Source organism: Camelus ferus, chromosome 3 (genome assembly GCF_009834535.1).
Source record: "Camelus ferus isolate YT-003-E chromosome 3, BCGSAC_Cfer_1.0, whole genome shotgun sequence".
Classification (NCBI taxonomy): domain Eukaryota; kingdom Metazoa; phylum Chordata; class Mammalia; order Artiodactyla; family Camelidae; genus Camelus; species Camelus ferus.
In genome coordinates, this window is record NC_045698.1 from 89,075,530 (window position 1) to 89,091,121 (window position 15,592).

The following is a 15,592-nucleotide window of genomic DNA, read 5'->3' on the forward strand; positions in this document are numbered from 1 at the left end:
CCTGCGTGATGCCGTCCAATCATAGTTATCACCATCATCGTTGCTCACTAGTGTGGACCTTTACACTCATGCCATTACCTCTAACCTTCTGCATGTGTCCCTTTACCTGGAATGTAACTTGTCTTTTACCTCTAACAAAGTGCATTCTTCAGTATATCCATTCTGCACTCTCTCTACTGGCTGATTCCTCTAATACATGTTTTCTAACTCTGAAGACTTAGACGTAAAGCTCTTCCACAGAACTGTAATTACTTTGCACTTGCTTATAGTTTGCTTCTTATATGTGTGTTTATATAATCATATTTTTTAACTGATGAAAGCGAGCTTGCCTGGCATTTCAGACCAATGGCTTGGAATTAAAAAACAGAACAGTTCAGTATTGTTTCTCAAGGCTTCTGATACTCCGCACTGTATTCTGCTGCTGATTTCTAAGTTGTATGTCTTTCCAATGGCTGATACAGACAAATAAGTTGCTCTAATAAACTGGAGCTCTAATTTAAAAAAAAAGTAAAAAATTGAAGTAAACAAGCCCTTAGAAATCAAAAATATTAACACCATGAGTGATTTCCCAGCAGAGCCATATAAAAAAGACGTTCAGTTTAGGACTCAATGTCTAATAGCATGATTAATGAAGCAAGTGTAATCTGTCTTAAATATATTTACACTTTTGTGAAATGTAAGCTTGGATCACGTAGAGTCCATAAATTACATAGCAAAAGAAGATTCCAAGATGAAATCATTTTATGACATAGGAACGCTTAATTTGTCAAATTTGAAATCCCATAATGCTGCCTCTTTATTTTTTGGTATCCATTTGCTTGTTTTGGTGTTTAGCCCAATGAAAGATATCTCAGGAGATCATATTTTACAAGTGAATGCAAACATATGAAGCAGCTTGATGGTTTAGAGTTTATATTTAAACAAGTTTGTATTATCCTAGTTTAATTATGTTACCCGTAATGTAGACAAGTCATATTTTCATTAAAGGGGGGAAAATGGTTGATCTCAGAAGCACAGAAACTAGAACTGGTGAGTCACATGGATCTATAGAAGCAGCTCTGCTAATTCCATACAGATGTGCTAGTGCATTCCTGTAAATGTTCAGACTGAAAAGGAAATGTTAGTTACACCCTTCCCCTTCACAGCCTAGGGTAAAATACTTCGCATATCGTACTTATGTTTTACTAACAGAAAAAAATAAAAAGACCAAAATTAAGAAGTAGTCACTTTGGGCTTAGGATTTTACGGTAAATATAAAAGAACAAACTGTATGTAAAACCTACACATAATTCTTTTGCAGGTATCGGTCCCCATATTTCAAAGCGTGAAAGTGTAACTGGTGTTTTTAAAGAGTGATTGAGGGGAATAGTTTATTGAAAAAAATCATATCCATTTCTAACATGGCAAATGATGTAGTTACCTTTGGAGAATTGATACGATTACACTTCACGGATATTAACAGGGGTATAGACCTCCCAGAAGGAATTACATAGCGACTAAGGTAGCAGTCACTGCGTTACGTGGAATCCTGACTGGTGTTTCTGTATTCTCCAAATTCATCCAAAAAGGCTTACCAGCCAATAGGCCCATCTACCAGCAGACCAGCAGCACCCCGTCAGGCATGGAAGAAATTTTTAATGCCCCTCATTATTCTGCTTTGAAGAGGGGATTCAGAAATCGTCTAATCCAGGAGAGGCAAATACACAGGTGAGCGCTGGCCCTTCCCCTCGCACAGCCTTCTTTCCCGCAGAGCCTGAACCTGCCTGTGAGTCTTTCTCAGCACAGCACTGTAGTTCGCCGTGGCTAGCCACGGAAATGGCAGCGGTGACGAAGCTTGTTTATCTTCCGTGATTTAGTCCAGTGCGCTCCTCTTCTGAAGAGTAAACTAAGGCTCAGACATGCTAAGAGACTGGTTGGATATCACTTGGCTAGTAAGTGGCTGGAAGAGAACCCAGGTCTCTGAATTTAGTTTTGAAGACTTGCATTCCAGGAGTTCTCCAGTGAAAAGATATGGAGATTTCCTAATAACCATTCATTCATTCATCAATATTTAAAGGCAACTTAGACCAGGCATCCTCTGTTAAAACATCCTGCTATGGGGAAAACCCTCAGGCTAGCCTAGGAACCATGAATAGAATCCTCTTCAGTTTCCCAGGAGTATAGCTCTGGGGAGGGCAGATGACTCAGATCAGGGTTAAAACATTCCAGGAACACGTAGATGTGGAGCCTTGGAAGAGAACTGAATGGAAGTTTACGGTGTCCTGTTTTAGGACCTGCATAAGGTCTGTGCTTGTACCATAACGTCTAAAGATAATGTAGCAAGGGCTGGGAGAGAGACTTGATTCTGTTGTTTAGTTTGTGAGAGCTCATCAAAAGGAAACAGAGATTTGCTTTGCACAAATGTTGAGACTTGAGAGGCACTGTCAGCAAGCCTCATAAAAACGTGCTGGGCCACACAGTTTTAAGACTTGGAATCAGGTAGATCAGGCTAGTGTGGGGGCGACTGGCTTCTAAAGGTTGCTTATAAGCCCCAGGTAGACCTGGCCAGCCCATGCAACTCTGTGAGTGGCTGCCTGGCTGACTCAGGGAAGCTCGGAGTCCCTAGCAGTACAACTCAGCATCTGAACCTCATGAGGAGCAAGACGCTGGCCCAGACTTGGACTGGCTGGCTCCTCACAGCCTGTCCATGGCCCCTGCCAGAGACCGCACCCCTGATTTGCTACTGTTGAGCCCTTGATGTGCAGAAAATGATACCTCTGGAACAGCCTCATATGGATAGGACATACACTCAAACTGAAGTCTTCTCTGGACTAGGGAAGTTTGAAATGCTCTATCATTTCAAGAAGTTAGAGTGGGTGTGTAATATATATATTATGGCAGAGTGCACAAGTCTTCTACGTTTACAGGAATCAGAAGTCTGGAGGAAGGTGTTCCCTTGGTGCTGCTTATAGATGTGAGCTGGAAACAGTGGAAAGGCCCTGGAGCTTCGGGTAGGGGTGGGGCAGGGGAACTGCCTCAAAGCTCTGCTCTCCTCCTCCTCCTGAATCCGATGCTATTGAATGTGTCTGCATTGCAGGTACAGTACTTTATCCGGTTTAATTTTTCTAAATGCTTTGGTGAACTCAGGCAGACCCAGACAGCAGCATAAGGAGAGATTTAGAAATGGCCCTACACTCCACCCTATAAGAGCACTAGGAGGATTGGTGGGTGAGTGGCCCATGAGTGGGAGACTCTAGGCACCACAAGGAAATATTGCGGTTTCCCTAACCAGCAGGGAACTGTAGTAAAATACATTGACTCTTCCCAGAACAGATTTTGAGGGAGAGACAATAATTGTACTTTAAGCTAATAACCAGATTTCATTTTGCTAAAACTTCTAGATGAGCATTTTGTGTGTGTGTGTGTGTGCGCGCGCACACGCGTGTGCAAATTGGGATCAGCATATGGAACACCGTCTGGATGAAGATATATCAGGGAGGAATGAGAGAAGCTGAGAAAGACACGTGACACATACCTTAGACAGTAGAGCTTTGGGGGAAAGAGGGATATTGGATTGGTCAGTGGTCCTGGCAGAAAACAGATGCCACATTCAAATTAGGGTAATTTAATGGAGTTTAATAAAGGGACTATGGATAAGATGTCTGCAGTATGTAGGAAAACCATAAGGAAGAGTTCAGAATCCCTGCATTAGTTATTTTAAAAAGGCATTATTATCACTCCCAGATCTGAAGAGAAGTACCAGTTATCAGAACCTGGAGGCTGCGAGCCCTGTGATAAAAGGGCTGCCTAACGAGGTGTAAAGCCTTCAGTCTTGAGATGTTTGATAAATGCAACACCCAGACTGGGGAGCTCAGTCTTTGACTCTGCTCCTACTTCTTGCTGGAACTCACCATTGACCACAGGTCAAGGAAGCCCAATGATGTAGTCAACACAGGCCAGCTTTCTAAGGCACAGAACAGGGTGGTGAAATGTGGAGGTAGGGTCTGAAGGGGAAATGGAAGGTATTCGGCACTGGTCTTTGAGAGGATGCTTAGCAAGTTTTTCTATATGATGTGGGATTTAAACCACTACTCTTATCTCCCCATGAAAATGTCGGTAAAAATCAATGTTACCCATCAGTGCTTCGTAGACTTAAGGGTGTGTGAGTGTGTTTAATGAAGAGTTTTATGAGTTTAAATTTAAGGCAGGTGCCACATGAAGTTTAGTCAACAAAATTCAGTTCAATTTGGTTACTCAAATTTGAGAGATATTTAGCCAGCAGTGTTTTTCTTAAAAATAGGAGGGAGTTATTCTCACTTCTGACTTATTTTCCCTTTCCTAGGTTCACTAAGAACCTAGCCACCTACCACCCTCCTGCAGAAAAACAGCACCCTTGCAAACTCACTACATGCTCTTACAGGAGGGAGCCATTTCACTGTCCTCTGAGGTGGACAACCAAGGTGGAGGCTTCATGAAGACTTTGTCACAGAGTCTGACCTTACTGCCCCTGCCGTCATTTTCCTACACTCTGAAAATTCTGTAACATGGAGACCGTATCTGAATATGCTGACAGTTTATCTTTATAAATATTTGCAATGATGTTACATTTTCTTAACCGCCCAGGGCTTGTCTGTGAAACACCGTGAGTCCGAACATACTTTGGCAACAGCTTTTCCACTCCCCTTGTATTTCTTCCTGCCATTGCTTTTTCATCATCAATACAGATGTCTCTATATTTTTGCCAGTTTATTTGATAGTGTGTTAAAAAACTGATCTAAACACTTAAGAATTCCTTCTCCTGTTGTGTGTCAAGTGCTTTATAAAGCACTAAATCAACCTAGTTGAACATGTACAGTCTACAAACGTCTTTACTCTTTTCCCTGTGAACCATAACTATTTCATATATCTTTGTCTAAGGAGTAATTTTTCAAGTATGTTCAGAGTGCATTGTTCCTGAGACTGACTGACCAGACAATGTTACTAACTGTATTTTCGTGGTAACCCTTATATTTGCTCCCTTCATGCCTGTTAGTGTTCAATGAGCTCATCTCTAGAAGCATCTATCATCTTTCATTTGCAGTGTTATAATTTATTTTCAAAGAACTTTTTAATGAACTATTAATGTTGGGGCAATGGATAAGTCAAAATTTCATTTGTATAAATCTTATTCAGTTTCATTAAACTGTTCCACTTACATCAAAGGAAGTCGAGACCCTCATTGTTATGTTTTATTTTATTTCAGAATGATGTAACTTAGTAGAGACCATAAAATATTGTGTTTCCACAAACATAAGATGCTCAGATTTAAACATTTTAACTTTTTTTATGCTAGCAGGCATTCTACAATACATATGTGTGGTTAATGTGGTAGGAGTTCTTGGGTTTTTTTTTTTTTCTGTAAAAGCTGTTTTTAAATTGGTTGTTACATTTCAGTCCCAAGAAAATGTGTTATTTTTTATTGCATAAGACATATTGAGTACCTGGGTGTTCTAATTTTTGAGTGATGGTGTACAACTTCGCATTCCTTTTCTCCCCTTCTGTTTCCACCTGTTAATGTTATCAACGATTGGTGAGGTTCAGTAGGTCCAGTACGGTATTATTTGTTAATTTGTCGTGAGACTAACTGACACTCACCCATCTGGTTCTTGTTTAGCAGATGCCTCATATGAGTCCTGGGAGAGTGTTTCTGATATTGTCCCTTAGTCTCTCCTTCTGTGAGGAGATGTGAGTTTAAAAAGCCACCATCTCTGTTATCTGTAAACTCAGAATTTGGGGGAGGAGCTGTGAGAAGCGGGGAGCCATAGACAGCATAGTTTGGGAGCTGATCTAAAGAGTGGGACGGGATGCAGAGTGTGTTCCCAATCTAGTTGAACTCCTATTCCTACGTCCTTCTGGGTTGCTAATTTTCCAAACCAGCAAGCTCACATGGAAATCTTCTTAGCGTGCTTGAGGTTCCCGCATGTCCCATTTTCTCATTATGATCGTGAAGAAGTGGGATGGGACAGGAGATTAAGGAGAGCTACTCAGGAGACGAAGAGACCCATTTAATCTGTTTTCCAAGGTGTCAATTTCCCTTAGGAAAGTCTTTAGAACATGAGGCAGGTGCACCTGGGCAGTTTCGATTACTTGTCCATCTCTTCAAGGGTAAGAAAGTGTATTTCTTTGAGATATCATAGTCTCTGGAAGATAACAATCATGTCTTCATAAATGTACTAATTTTATTTAGATCTCATTACACTTTCTGTGAAGTATCTCCTTAGACCCACCTGTGGGGACTCTTGTCCCTAAACAATTATCCCCTATTTTCATCTTCACCAATTTTTCTTACTTAATCCAGATGAAAAAAACAACTCCGCCAGGTCCTCCTGACTGAGGGACGCAAGGCCTCAGGCTTACCCCATCATTTGTACAAGCCTATTGTATCCAGAGAAAATAGAAGACAGTCCACCTAATCTGAGTCACAGGTGAGTTCACCTCAAAGTAATTGACTCGGCTTTAAAAAACACTCAGAGGCAATACATTTTAGCTCTCACATAGAAAGAGCTTGGAAGCTAGTACTCCCATCCTCAAAGAAGAAAAAGGCTGAACAATTTGAAAACCAATGACAGACTCATCAGAATGTTGAGGTCAAAGGACAAACTGCCACTGCAAAATCCGGAGAGACAAGATGAACAGAAAGTCACAGTCACAAACAGCTTGCCAGAGCAGACACCACTGGAGTCATGAACTGCGAGGAAAACTTAAGTGGTAATTCACGTCGATCTAACTGACCTTTATGGAATACATTACTTAACGAGAGCACAAGTCACGTTTTTCTCGAACGGGCATGGAACCTTTTAATGAATTGGTAGAGGCTGAGTATGAACTAGTGAGAAAGAGAGAAACTCGTGAGGGTCCAGTCTCAAGCGGGGGTCCCCACACTTTTGTGCTTTTTTACCTCCAGGAATCCTACCCTGTTTTCAAGGTGAAGAAATTTAAAAGAATAGAAACTATTCCAAGTTTGTTCTCAGACTGCAATAGAATTATATTAAAATTCCGAAACAAAAATATTAGCTGGAAAACGCCAAAATGTTTGGTGATTAGACAACATGGAGATGAATAGTTAATGAGAACCCAACAGCAAATTCACAAGTCACAATTCAAAGACCTAATTCTCACAAATGTTTTTTCGCCTGAAAATCTGAAAGGAAGGGACAATGTTAAAATCCACCTTCCTCTTTTGACTGGGCACCACAGACAGAGATCTGGAAAAGCTGTCTTTGATTAGAATTTTCACCTTTGCCCAGCTTCCACCAGTTTTCCCAGGATACCATCTGCAGGCTCTGCAGTGAGTGGAGTGTCCCAGTGGGCCTCATTCCTGGTCACCAGAAGCTGAAGAGGAGGAAAAATAATTTCCTCTCCACACTTCATGGTGAGTGCATGGCTAGACCCCTTTTTCTCTAGGGCACCGCGTAAATGGATAAGCTTGTCTAGGCTAAAAGTTCTCCACTGCGGCAACTGTAATTCAAGATTATCTTCGGTAACGTTAGCCTGCTTGCTCAGCCTAAAAACGAAGTTTTATTCACCTGAGCCTTCGCACTGGCCCCAGTTCTGCTTAAGCTGGATCCAGTTTGTCCCCGGACCCAGTCTGCCTTCCCAACCAGGCCCGGTCCAACCCAGAACCCGGTCCGGTTTCCAAGTCGGACCCAGTTGGTCAACTGACCCGGTCTGGTTTCCAGGCTGGACCCAGTCCAGTTTCTAAGTCAGATGCAGTCGGACTCAAGCCAGTCTCAGACGTCGTCTGGAAAGGAACTACTCCGAGTCCGAAAGCTCCGAACGCAGCGCTGCGAGGCTGGGCTCCGCGCGGCCTCCGAGCCGGCAGGGGGCGGCGCGCTCAGCGGGCCCCGGGTACCCGGGCCTGGTCGCTCTGTGCTCTGCGCCGCGGGGTCTGCGTCGCCTCCCTCTTCTGACCCGGAGCGGGTGAAAGATAGACTGAGATACACGGAAAGTTTTGAGAGTTTACTTGAACAAAAATCGTTTTGAATCTAGAAACAGCCAGTCTAACAGATATAAAAGGAGCTCTGCCGAGAGGTGCGGAGTTTCACAGGCAGAAGGAAGCGGGAAATGGAAGTTGTACGAGGCAAAGAAGCAGGTTGGTTATCGCATTGTTAACTTCCTTCGGGGAATGACAGGGTCTGTCAGGCAGCTTGCCTGCCCAGTGCTGATCGGCCTTTCCTGACTGACTGCTTTCCGATTCTGTTTCTGCAAGAGCTGAAACTAGAAGTCTTAGTTTGGTGGCGTGTGGCTTCGTGAATTGTGCTCTGGTTAACAACAGGTCATTTGGGCCTGTTGTCTATTTTTTTTTTTTTTTTAACAGAACCAAAGCTGCCGTAACGATGATTTTGGTTAAAATTTGCATCCTAACTGCGTGCTAGGCATTATTCTAAGAGTTACACAAATGTTTAACACATTATTATCCTCACAGGAATCCCCAAGAGGTGGGCATTTTTATTATTTCCATTTTTGAGATCAGGAAATCCAGGCAGGGAGAGGTTAAGTATTGTCCAAGGAACATAACTGAAGGCAGCAGAGCATGATTTGAACCCAAAAGTGTGGATTCTGAGCCCGTACATTTAACTGCCTTGGAAAAATCTCTGTGTACATGTGCAAGGTTTTCTAGGATATATACACATAAATGAAATTGTTGGATTACAAGGTGTGAGCATTTTACTATTTTTAGAGTTATTGTACCAGTTTCTATTCACACCAACACTAAATGAGTGTTTCAGGCTCCAGTCTCTGTCCTCTTGTGGAGAGGAGATATTTGCCTGATCTAAACTAGTTATGTGTATTTGCTGATGGTTTGAAGCCTAGGAGGTCTGTGCTTTCAGCTATACTTGCCACATCAAAGTTTGTTTTGTTTTATTTTGGTTCTATTGTATTTCTTAAGCATGGTTATCTTTAAAAATTTTCTTTTCTATTTAATCTTAATTGTTACAAGTTTGAGTAGAAAGCATCCTCAAAACATGAACTTTAGCACCACTTGGACCTTTGATTCTATTCACCTTTCACTACAACCACCAAATATTTCTTAAAACTCTTCTCCCTTGGTTCTATTTACCAAGGATATTTACTGATCATCTTTCTTATGAACAAGACACTGTGCTAGATACAGGGCAAACAGAAACAAATAAGGCAGAATTCCTGTCTCTGAAAACTTACAAAGGAATTAGCCACATAAATGATTACAATGAAATCTGGTAAGTGCTGGAATGGAAGTATAATCATATGCTGTGAGAATATACATGACAGAGTATTTATTTTTGCTTTAGGTGGGGCTTAGGGATGGTGACATTGAAACTGGGAATTCAAAAATAGGTAGGATTTTCTTAAACTTTGAAGAGAACGTGAAGGTATTTCTGAAAGTGGGGAGCATAAACAAGTGCTTGGAAGTTCACAGCATGTTCATGAATCAGCAGGTGGGGAAGTTCAGATGGTGGATTATGGGAACTGGAAAAAGAGTTTACAACTTATATGGCTGAGGAGATAAGCTGGTCAAAACTTTGTCAGTGGTTGCCTGGGGCGGCAACTGAGAGGAGAGAGAGAGAGGGTCAGAGCTCACTACCACCTTCCCAGTTTGGCTCTTACTGGTTTTGTATGCAGTCTAACTTTACACATCACTTTTTCCCTTGAAGATTCTTTTTACCATAATAGCTCTTGAAAACTTACACCACTTTTTAGACGGCTCCTTGTTTTTTCCAGTGTAATGACTTTTCCCCCTAAAATCCACTAAATAAACATACTATGCAAAGTTATATTTCAACATTACTGTTTCAAACAAAGGCACACTTACACATTTACTTTATACAATAGTTCCTTTTCAAAGAATATTACTTGGAACAAATTTGAAATGCATGCTACTGTTGGATGACCCCTAATTATTTTGCTTTGCCTATGGATGCCAAGCAAAAGGAAGAAGAGATGTCCTCTTCTGTTACTCTTCATTCTTGTGTATGTATACTGTTTCCTTATGTTTTGAAGCACATATTTTTCTACTGAAAGATTCCAGTCTTTTCTATTTATGTCAAAGCCTTTCATATCAGGTAGTTATTTTAGGGTTAAAGTCTCAAGAGAAAGAGAATTGTCAAGTTCATATGATTCTGTTATTGAATGTCTGCCCAATATTCAAACAACAGATTTTACCTTTGAAAGAATGGTTTTTTACCCCTCCTCCTGCCATCATAAATCTTCCTCCTTTGGGAACATAAAAAAACTTCATTACATTACATTATATGTACAAACAGCATTTATACACTTTTAAATTGATTATTTTTCATAAATATGTTGCTATTATTTGGTTGATATATTATCTGTCTGAGAAAAATGTTGGACATATTAGATTGGTGTGGACATAGTCCACATTTTTATATTTAACAGTTTTTCACTTAGGTGCATTGTTTTCAGGAATAAAGTAAGGCCACTGAAGGAGGAGATGCATTTGGATTTCACATAAGACCTCATTTGTTAGAGCACAGCTAATAATAAAAAATTTGTAATCTGCTTCTGTAGATTGACAAGAGTATGCCTATTGTATCTGATTCCAAGAAAATAGTTCAGTTCTGACCACTTCAGCAAAAACAAATAACTATTAGAAAACAAAATACTGTATCAGTTATTTCACCAAAGAATGTGCCAAACAAGCAGTCTGAGAGAGTGACAGTGAGGGCTGCTGGCGAGCCCAGTAGCCAGTGATCCAGGACCATCTTTTTATTTGGGCTACCGTGCTAGTCTGCCTCATTCTTGTCTATCTCTGCATCAGATACAAACTCCAAGAAGAGATATCTAATTGGCATGGACTAGGTTATTCCTACACTTTAGTGACTACTTTGAATAGGAGATTGTTTCCCAAAGTAGGTTTTTTATTAACTATAAAATTGCAGAAGTCGCTCAATATAGAAAAAATAACAGACGTTTTTTCAGTAGACTACCAGTATACACACACAAACATTTTCTTCCACGTGTAAACGTTTAAAAATACATTGCCATAGTGAGTCTGTCTCAAACAAAAAGCGCCCTCAGCACCGTAGTGCAGACTAACCAAATGAGAGCCATTTAGTGCATTCAGCTTCAAGTCTGGAATCTCTGGATTATATATCTTCCTTGTTTCTGCAGTTAGTTATAAAGCTTTGCCAGCAATTTATGCCTTCTCTTCACAACCCTTTATATGTGTTATTGTTGTTTTTCTCTAAACACCCTTTGAACAGTGGTGACCTGGTGAACAGTCATATGGACGTAAATATTATTAGTTCTGGTCTATTTCTGAGGGCGCCATTTGGGCAGACTATTGGCCAGTGTCTGTGAATCAGTATAGAAACTCTACTTATGTTATTAAAAAAAAAAACAACAGATAAAAAGAGGTGTGATTCAAAAGACTACCCATTGAAAGGATTGTCTTTTTACACTGTCTTTCAGGGCCACAAATAAGCAGGACTGTACTTCAATAAAAGATTTTACTAGTAGTTTGAGAAAAGCCTGAAAACCAAACTAGTTTTTCATCCTCAATCACCCAGTCAAAAGGAATTGCCAGTGAATCTATTGACATGGGTTTAGAAAGAGGTGCATCTTTGAAGTGTTTGACATGATACAAATATCTCAAATGTGGCAGAGCACTGGCTGTTCACCACATCATTGTTGTTTTATTCTTCCTGAAATTATTTCTAGGCTATATCTAGCAGCTTCCTTTGTAGTTCTTAAGGTGTGATCATGTGACCGTGCTCTAGCTAAGGAAATGTAAGTAGAAATCATGGCTACTATTTTCAGGACAAAGAAGCTAAGAAATCTTGTGCTTCTTTTGCAGTTTTTAAAATCTTCCCTGCTACCATGTAGATGCAGAGGATGACGGTGCTCTAGGGAATGACAGAGATTTAAGAGACAAAGATTCTGAATCTCTGAATCACTACGTGAATGAATGCCACCGTTCAGAAACATCCATACTGGCCTGTCACATGAGCAAGAGGTCCTCTGCTACTGGGTTAAGTGCCTGAAACTTTGTATTATGGAAATTAGTATTAGAGCCTGGATTGAGGCATACTAATGCCTTGTGTCTGGCCCTTCCTACCACAAAACTTTACACTGTGGGTCAGTGAGCTAGCGTAGGGATTCTGCCAGTGGCCAAAGATGTCCATTCGAGTATACACCAATAAGCTAAGACAGTAATTACTGAGTCGGTTTCTTGTTTCATTGACCTTGGGCAAGTACTCCATTTTGGCACTTGTCCTGTAAGTCTGATTTTCACTATCAGACCAAAATGATTTTATGGGTTTCTGGGACTAAGGCTAGCTAGAACTCAGGATCCAATACTACCTAAAAGGTTTTTGGTAATTCTCTTCCTTGTTTTTCACAGTGCACAGTACCTTAAGTTTTTGGAGGGAAGTCTGGGAGGAAGGACTAGAGAACCTATGTATGGTGTAACAGTAAATCCTTCCTTAACATGTGTGGTTTTGATATGTTTATTTTGACTTTATTTGCACATGTTTGTGCAGTTTTTACATGTTCAACAATTTAAATCTTTTCTTTTCCAAATATGAGTAAAAACTAATATTCCAGGAAGCTGTGAACCCAGTACTCTGCTATTTACCTCCATGTACACATATACCCTACTATGAGATGCATAGGGAAAAATTATAGACACAATTAAAGCTTCAGTAAAAAGATTTTAAGGTCATTCTAGTGCATCTTTTTTATTTTCAGTTTAGTAAGGACTTTGTAATATGGGGAAGAATGATGAGCTTGAGGATAGTGGTAAATGGTTGAAACTTTACTATTAGCTTTGGGGAATTGGAAATAGAATGGATGAATAAAATGACTACCAATCAGCAGTAACCCTCCTTTTTCACACAGCCAAGAAATAATGATCTCAACTAGAATTGAAGCCAAAGTTCCATGAAGTCTTTGGTCCTTCTGCTGTACAATATTGTCTGCCATGCATACCTTCTGCAACTCTTTACATCAGTTCAGACCCATTTCATCAATAAAATGTCTACTCCAGATATTAAGATAGATTTACAATGGTGGATTTTGAATAAATACCCTTTTACATTGAATATTCCAGTGCTGAGAAATGAGGGGAAATGGTCAGGTTGTAACTAATGCCCAGGGGCTGTAGCACTGCAAGTAAAATGTAGTAGGAGCCTTTCTTAGACCTCAAAGTGAACAGCACGTACCAGTGCAACATGAAAAATCGCAGCTCCTGCATGTTCTTCTATAGTGCTACACGCGAGCGAAGGAAGTGGTATGACTTCACCAGACACTCAAAGGAAAGGTAAAAACATTCGTTTTCCTGATACTGAAATTCTTCTATTGTTAAAACACCAGTTTTACAATTTGTAGAACTAATTCTATGAAGACTTTTTATCTTATCATTGGTGTGACAATTTCGTCACTCTGTGTGGGAATTTGAAACTGTCACACAAGATGAACAACCCTCACTCCTTTGTTGAAGTAATACCTGAAGTAGAGAATCAACTATTTTTTTTTTCCAGTTAAGCTGGACAGAACAATGAAATCTAAATGGTTATCACTGTCTTTTCTTTTAAAAAGTGTTTGTTCAAAGGGCCAAACATAGCAGTAGTCTTTGAAAAGTCTCTTTAGGTTCAACTGCAGGCAACTCAGTTCTTTTATAAAAACTCCAGCACTCACTTAGTCCCCTAAAAGTGATCAACCTATGATGTGTAATATGAACCTTCTGTGTGAATCTTTAACTTCCCTTAGATGGGGCAAACCACAGTATCTTTTAGTGCACTAATGGTATCAAAATGCATAAGGATCAGATGCAACTGCACTCTTCTGTTTGATACTGATCTGGTATTATAATAAAGGAATTATAATGCAGGGCACTAGAGAAATCGTAGCATATCCTCATATCCAGCTTACTACTGCTTAACGATTTCGTAAAGGCTCCTTTCGATCAAACCCCCCTTCCCAAGCTTTGAATAATGGGACCCTGACAAAGAGATAAGGTAGAAATTAGAATTTAGGGCTCCCCAAATATTAACGACTAATGGCTTTCCCATATCCCATTAAACACTTTAACCATTGCTCATTGGCTCAGAGGGAATATTACTTTCCCTCTAGTCTCAAACAAAATATAAATAATAAAAATACTTAAGGAAACTTCTTTTCAGGATCTGCTCTTAACTCATATTAACACTCATGGAAAGTTATGCAACTACTGAACTTTGAAAGACAAATGGAACCTTTAAACACCTTTTTTTTTTTTTTTAAATGCCAAGTTCCAACTATGAGATTTGACCATAAAAAAGCCTTCACAGTATTCTAGTTCAAATGTTTTCATTCAGAATTTCCTAGCTTTCATCAATATTCTGTATTAAAATGGAAAAATTAATACCCTGTGCTTTTCCTAAGAACATATCTTTCTTAGTTGCTAAAAATTTTACAAAATTAAAATACAAGACTTGGAAAGGTCATGTGGATACACAGTCTTCCAGACACTCAGTTTTCACTTATTTCCTCATAGTTCCACAAAATGCAGAAGAGAGAAAATTGTTATTTTAGAATTTCTGTTGCTGTAGTGGTTTTATAACAATTCTGAAAGGTAACTGCAAACCCTTCATATCTCGTTTTTTAAATAAATGAAATGAATTCAGAATTTCAAGTCTTATTTCATCTATAACTCCCACCACATACATTTTAAGAATCAGTTAACTCAGCACTATTAATATACCTTCCCTTCTACTTCTTTTAAGCTAAAACATACTGAAGAATTAATAATTCTAAAAAAATAATTTCCCAAATTAGATGTATTAATGAATATACTTGATTCTAAAAAATGTTATTAGGGTGTCAGTGAAAGTAGCTATCTTCTAAAATGGAATTTGGTGACATTCACAAATGTTTCATGTTCATCAGTTGCTTAATAATTTTCCTACTCAGACTGCAGAGAAAACATACAACAGCCACTAAAACTTTCATTTCTACCTGAATTGCAGAATTCTCAGAGAAGACAAGTTTGGAGGTCTTTGCATTTTTGATACAAATGTGCATTTCTCTTCTGAAATAGTTTAAGATTTCAGGCCTCGATTTTAAACAACATAGAAAAGCACCCAAGTTTGTAAATCATCCACTCATTCAGAAGCTTTTTATTGCTTACTGGGTACTAGATAGGCTGACATTGAAGAGCACACAGTTGACTGCCCTGGGAACACTGACAAAGGCAATTACAACTTGGCGGTGGCCTTTACAGAGCTTCCTAAGGTTTGAGCAATCAGAAGAGCTTCTGGCAGAGGCAGTATCTGAGCTGCGGTTAGAAGGAGGAGCAGATTCAGCTAGGGGAATAAGGGTATGGAGAAAAAGACCTTTAAAGCATTCCCCCCCCCTCCCCCAGGCAAAGCCTCAGGCACAAGGAAATGTGATGTTTGCGGGGCTATGCAGGTGGTGTAAAGATTATATTCAATTGGCAATAGAGGGCTAAATTCTGTACGGCCGTTGAAGATATGCTAAGGTGTCTTCCTAAGGCAATGGGTAGCGACTGACTAATTTTAAGCAGAAGAATGATTTGCTTTAGGAAAGTCGTCTTGGTGTACTGTTGAGGGTGGAGCAGAGGGAGCCGAGGTTT

The 15,592-nt window shown here is 39.8% G+C and overlaps 1 long non-coding RNA gene across 1 annotated transcript; it reads left to right on the forward strand.

The window, feature by feature from the left end:
* The first annotated feature begins 1,612 nt into the window (after positions 1-1,612).
* On the forward strand, positions 1,613-5,013 carry LOC116659795. The gene is made up of 3 exons (XR_004315157.1): positions 1,613-1,707; positions 2,907-3,076; positions 4,322-5,013. It is a non-coding gene; the product is annotated as an uncharacterized LOC116659795 (long non-coding RNA).
* The last annotated feature ends 10,579 nt before the right edge of the window (positions 5,014-15,592 follow it).